The following is a 6,874-nucleotide window of genomic DNA, read 5'->3' as shown; positions in this document are numbered from 1 at the left end:
TTGAATCGGATCGGATCGAATCGGATCATGGGGAATTCTGAAGAATCGAAAAGAATCGAATCGTTGACCTAAGAAATCGGGATCGGATTGAATCGTCATGAAGGCGCCGATTTACACCCCTAGTAATAACATAGTTTAATATGGCAAAAGGGTAGACTATTCCTTTAAAATCCAGCATTTCCCGCACATTCCCACACTATTTCAGTGATTGGCTCACTGGCTCATCCTGTTATGTTCCAATTGCGACCCGTCCTCTTCCTTGCTTTCTATGTCAAACATTGCGACCCCGTCCTCTTGCATGCTTTCCATGTGAAATCGATTGCGCTGCTGTTCAGTGTATTGAGAACAGCCCGTCACTCTAACTATTTTTATGCGCACATGCGAGTGAAATACTCGCACTGCAGAGCCCTGTGTGTTCTATGTAGACGCGCTTTACTGTCTTCCAACATTTGATCCCTGACATTTGGCTTGTTCAACTTAATCCGGTGCTGCAAAAACCAACAGGCATGTAACATCAAATTACAGGGAGAGTGTTTGATGTCATTTGCTTATTGAACACGCCTCTTTTCTTTATTCATCGTCATACACATGCTTGTTAAGGATGTGCAAAGCAAATACATTCGGGATTTAAAGTCATCAGTGAAGAGTTTAAGACACAAAACACTTATAGCCCGCTAGCATCAACAAACGCTGCCGACTGAAGCTAGCATTTTCCGATCTAATGGCGGATTCATCTGATATATGCTTTTCTGACCTGTCCTCGCCTGAGCGGGAAGCTGCGGAGGAGTTGATCGGTTTGAGCAGATCCAACGCGAGCTACAGCGCCCACTTCACCATGTCTCCGGATGTCCACAAGCGACCGAGGCATGCAACAAACGAGCGCTCCACGCGATGCAGCTTCACGGACCGTAAACGAGTGAACGGAGACGCCATTGCCCAACATGAAAGCGATCGGGAAGCTGTGGAGGAGCCGCTGCCCGGCCTTCGCAGATTCAGCATGCCCCAGTTCACCCTGGACCCAGACGTTCGCAGGCGACTGAGGCGTACCACAACCGAACACCCCACGCGATGCAGCTCCGCGGAGCGCGTTCGGGTAAACAAAGACGCCATCGCCCAGCATGAAAGCGGTAAGACTCCGCTTGTTATTGTAACATGTACTACTTGCCACATGTATAGTTTAGCTTCTGCCGTTAGCATAGATGGGTTTACATGCACTAAGTGTATTGAAGTATTAAGATTAACTGAGAAGGTTGCTGAACTAGAATCGCGCATCCGAACGCTAGTTGAGGATAGCAAAACCGCTAATGTTACTGTTGTAAATACTGTATCGAGCGAAAAGACTAATGGCTCGGTTCCGACATCAGATGCTAATGTAAACATTAGCATCTGATGTCGGAACACTATGCGCACTCGATACAGTATTTGTAATGTAAACATTACAAATACTGTATCGAGCGCGCATAGTGTTTATCATAATACACATGGCTCGGTTCCGACATCAGAGTCAAGTCGGTGGTCTAACTGGGTGACTGTCAGGCGGCATAGTCATATACGGCATCCATCTAAGACCCATAACGTTACGGTACTTTCTAACAGATTCGATCCCCTAAGGAATACACTAGCTGAAACACCTGTTAAAAGTGCCCTGGTCATTGGAGATTCTATACTCAGGAACACTAACATTGTGGCACCAAACACCTTAGTCGACTGTATACCGGGAGCCAGAACGTCTGACATTAGATCCAAACTTAAAGTGCTGGCTAATGCTAAACGGAAGTTTTCTAAGATTGTTATTCACGCCGGAACAAATGACACCAGACTCCGACAGTCGGAAATCACCAAAGATACTATTAAAGAGATGTGTGAAATTGCAAAAACAATGTCAGACAATGTAATATGCTCTGGTCCCCTCCCCGCCTACCGGGGAGATGAAACACATACAGTAGTAGATTAGTGTCTCTTAATGGCTGGATGTCAAAGTGGTGCCCTCAGCATAATGTAGGGTTTATAGACAATTGGAAGCATTTCTGGGGTAGACCATTCCTCCTAACCCGAGATGGCCTTCATCCGACATCAGAAGGAAGTGCTATACTCACCAGAAATCTGGTTAATAGTCTTAATTCTGATATAGTATGACTATCCAGGGCCCAGGTCAGGAAACAGACGGATCAGCTTAACTGTCCGTCTGTTAGCTGGCATGATATGTCAAGATCACATATATCCCAGCACTTCGAGTCGATCTTACCAGAATATCAACACATTTCAACTGTATCTGTTCCCCGAACAAGCAAATACAGAGCACCGCTTGCCACATCACGTACAAATTTGATCAACATAAAATTAGAAAACAATACATTACAAGATGAACCTCGAATGTTAAAATTCGGCCTTCTTAACATTAGATCGCTTACCAATAGGGCTGTCAAATTTTAATTCGAAGTTCGAATATTCGTCGAATGTAAAAAAAATATGCATATTCGAATGTAAAACTTTGCATTCGAATTTTACCTGTGTCAGGAAGCTCACGCAACGTGATGATGACGTAACTGACGCGGATTGTTATACAGAGCGTTAACGGCTCAGTCAACTATGCGGAGCAAGCCAGCGTTATTCATTTGAAAATAGCAAGAAAAGACAGTGGGGATTACGAGTCGGACAGAATACATATTAAAATGGCTGTGTGATGCTGCTTTGGTTTTTGGAGCATCAACTGGAATTCAACCGCAAAGTGAAACTAGCAGAGATGAAAGAATTAATTTAGTATGATTCTAAATTCAGTTTTAAAGTTTAAAATAACTTATAAACACGAAAGTTCCATAATACAGATGATTGTTTAGCAACATTAAAACCATATGTGCATCTACAGAGTCCACACCGCATATGAGAGAGTTGCAATGTAACGCCGCGGTGGCTTTATTTTTATAACTGACTGGAAACTTGACTTTCACCTGGACATTTGATATGCAAGTTTTTCATCAACATTATCTGCGTGAAATATAAACATGATGATCATCTAACAACTCGACTGTTTCAGCACGTCTTCTATGTTACGGTAATTACGGAGAGTCTGCTTTATTAACGGCTTCGCTCTGCGCGTAAGTTAAACATTTCTGTTCTGTACTTTATTACTCGCATATATTTCTACATATTTTCAACCAAGGAACACACAAAATATAATATAAGTTGTTGTGAATAGCGTTTAAGCTTGACAAAATTAATATGACTAATGATCTTTCCCACTTATTTTGGCTTAAATAAAGATTCATTCGTTTTCATACTTTATTAGAAACACGTACATTTATCTACTTATATATTATATAAAATGCCCTATATTAATATGCATTGTCTATGTATGGCATTCGTTTTGTACATTTACAGGTGCACAAATTTACTGGTTAATTTTGATTTAATTAAGACAACGCGTTGTGTTCTGTATTGACTGAGGCTCTGTAATAATAAAAAAAAATTAATTAATGTATGGTAAATAAAATAATTTGTTAATGTATACATGGATAGTTTCTTGACAATGTTTGTGTTAATAGCCAACACACGCTGGCTGTTGAGGCATTTTGCACTTCCAGATATCTATGTGCACTTTTGTTCCTTTGCATATGAATTTAAGAAATTATCTTTAATTTATTAGTGTTTATAACATTCGTTTTAACCAAAAATATGCTGTGCATGATTTGTTTATATTATTGGGGCTTTGTGCTGCGCCCTCTTGTGGGCTTTTAGGAGTATTTTCTCCAAGATAAAGTAGGTCTTTATAATTCGAATATAATTCGAATTTTATTATTTTTCAAGGACGAATTTCGAATGTACTTATTCAGCCATTTTGACAGCCCTACTTACCAATAAAGAACCTATTGTTAATGAAATAATTAATGACCAAAACTTAGATGCACTCTGTTTAACAGAAACCTGGCTTAAAGCAGATGACTACACTAGTTTAAACGAATCCACCCCACAAGACTATTATTATAAACACGAACCTCGATTAAAGGGGAGAGGGGGTGGTGTAGCTACAATATACAACAACATTTTTAACGTTAACCAGAAATCTGAACTAAAATTTAACTTATTTGAACTAATGTTATTAACCCTTTATGGGGCAAGTAACCATATTTAGTCACTTCCGCACACATTCAAAGTGCCCTCCCCCTGCCTTCATTTGGAATAGTAGAGTCATGTAGTTTTCTCTTAGCCGATCAGGGGAGATCAAGCTATCTCACGGATATTAACATCAAGGCATCTGACCAATCAGTAGTGGCCTGGAGCACCTCAAACACAGCCATCTTCCAGAAATCAAAAATTTTACTTTTTTGAACCTGGCTTCTCCCACAGCAATAGTTATAACATCATAACTAAACATGGTAAGTTGATGTAACTCACAAATTATTTGGTTGAATAGTTGTGCTAAAGATTGAGATTGTTGTTATTTGCATAGCATTTTTTAAAATTTGCTTAATGTTTGACTGAAAACTAAACGCACCATATTTGATCATTACTAGGGGTGCACCGAAATTTCGGTCGCCGAAAATTTCGGCCGAAAATGCCATTATCGGTTTCGGGCCGAAATAAAAAATCCAGCCGAAAATGTAAACCGAAAATGAATGTCAACCGCGCCCCTTTCATCTGTGCGCTAGCGCTTGGGTTTCACTCAGCCTCACGGTGATCAGTCGTGTCCCACCCCTCCCCTTCGTGCTCAAGCAGGTTTCACTCAGGGTCCAGCTGTTTGCACGCGTCTGCAAAGATTATGTCTTGATGTGTAAACTTTAGAGAGAGTCGCGCTATGTGTCTCTTACTGTAATCCATTAACGTACATTTGGCGAATAAAGCAATGAAACACAACGTAACGTTTTTATGTGGAGCGACTGTTGCGCTGTTTGGGATTCACCATCAGTCTCTGTATATGCATGCGTTTAAGTGCCCTTAAAGCCGAAAGTATACTAGGGACGTCCGCGTATGCGCGCCATCATTTTCGTCATCAGGAGGGTCCCAAAATTTGAGACCGCACGGACAGTGCGCGTACAGTCCGCGTACAACATCGCATGCGCGTGAAAATATTTAGACAGGACACTCCACTACAAACAATTATACAAAGGAAATAGACAGCATTTGCACACATACTATCGTTTTTCTTCTTTAATTTTATTTCATCCATAAACAGAAAGCTGTGGAGCATGTTTGTTACCATATTGTTTGATTCCTGTTCTTTGTTGTCTTCTTGTTTGTTCTAAACTGTGTTTGCAATGGTGGATCGGTTTCTTTTCTTCACCTATCCTAATGTTTTAATGTACTGTAAATGTCTCCAAATCAGTGCTGCACTAGAGTAATAATTTGAATAGATGCGTTTAAAAAAAACAAGCAAACATAATTTCTCTCTGTTATTGACAGGGCACATATAAACAAAATTCTCTCCACAGTATTCTTTTTCTAATAAAAACATTTGTTTATGTCTGTATAGATTACAGTCAGATTAACCTACTGAAGTCTGTGTCATTAATGTTGATCAAACAACCCATGACAAAGAGACAAATAGCTCTAAAAAATAATAATATATTTAATTTATTGTGTTATGATTAATTTAATTTGATCTCTGTACCTAATGCTAATTTCAGACCTTATTAATGTACAACTTTGTTCTCTTTTATAAATGTTTGCAATTTCTTTATTGTTTATTAGATTTTTCCCACCTGCTTTTTGCTGATCCGAAAAATAATCTGATCTGTGCCTCAAAAACTGTAATGTGATCCGAACTGTGAGTTTTTTTATCCGTCACACACCCCTAGTAAAGTTAGCACACAGTGATAGCCATAAATGCAATTGTACTAATAATTGGCATAATAATTTATTTCGGTGTTTCGGTTTCGGTTTTTCGGCCTTGGTTTCCTTTTTTCGGTTTTCGGTTTCGGCCAAGAATTTTCATTTCGGTGCATCACTAATCATTACATATGCCCTGTTCACCTAAGTGGCACAAATGTCCATTTTTAGACATATGCCTTATAAATGTATGTTTTCAATTATAGTTAAATGGCATACAAAGGTACTTATTGTTAGTGTGAGGCCTAGTACTGTGTGAATTGATTTAAATTACTAAATATTGGTTTGTGATAAAACACAATTATGAGCAAATATAAGTGGTACTAACAGTAGTTATGAATGAATTTTCTGTTTTTATTATGTTTTTATATTTTCTATGTCAATACTCTTTTTTCCAGTAGATCTACATTACGCTGTTACTGTTTTCCTTTACAAATAAATGAGAGTTGGTTTAATATTAAGCATATTTCTTTTGCAGCTGTCTGCTCGGCAGCTGAGAAGAGGGGTACCATTGGTGTACCTGTAAACCCAGTCAAGCCAGTATCAGTACCGCAAGACCATGTCTCTAAATAAATGTTCCTTGCAGCTTGTGCCTATAATAAATAAATGTTCCTTGCAGTTTGTGTGTGTTTTTTATCAAATTTTAAAAATTCACTCTCTATAATTTATTTTACCCTAGACAGGCAAGTGCTCATATATGGTAACTTCGTTGACCTTGATTTGCAATGCAAAGGTGAAAAATATTGTTACTTTTTTTTTTAAAGAATGTCATGTAACATCCCCCATTGGCTTTCTGAGGTTAAAAGTTAGAATTTCCAAAGATTTCAATGAGTGCCCTATAAAGGGTTAAATATGGAAATAACTGATCGTAACAACAAACAGCTTTCTTTTGTCTTAGCTACAATCTATAGACCTCCGGGCCACCATGCAGATTTCCTTAAAGAAAGAGCAAATTTCCTGTCTGAGCTTGTAGTCACTGTAGATAAAGCTCTTATCGTTGGTGATTTTAATATTCATGTGGATAACTCAAAAGATGCATTAGGACATGCAT

General features: G+C 38.8%; 1 long non-coding RNA gene across 1 annotated transcript; it reads left to right on the top strand.

Annotated features, from left to right (window-relative positions):
• Positions 1–2,843: 2,843 nt before the first annotated feature.
• LOC129451207 (uncharacterized) lies at positions 2,844–6,430 on the top strand. The gene is made up of 2 exons (XR_008646673.2): positions 2,844–4,373; positions 6,302–6,430. It is a non-coding gene; the product is annotated as an uncharacterized lncRNA (long non-coding RNA).
• Positions 6,431–6,874: the final 444 nt, after the last annotated feature.

This window comes from Misgurnus anguillicaudatus, chromosome 8, assembly GCF_027580225.2.
Source record: "Misgurnus anguillicaudatus chromosome 8, ASM2758022v2, whole genome shotgun sequence".
NCBI lineage: Eukaryota > Metazoa > Chordata > Actinopteri > Cypriniformes > Cobitidae > Misgurnus > Misgurnus anguillicaudatus.
This window is presented reverse-complemented; position numbering and strand designations above follow the sequence as displayed.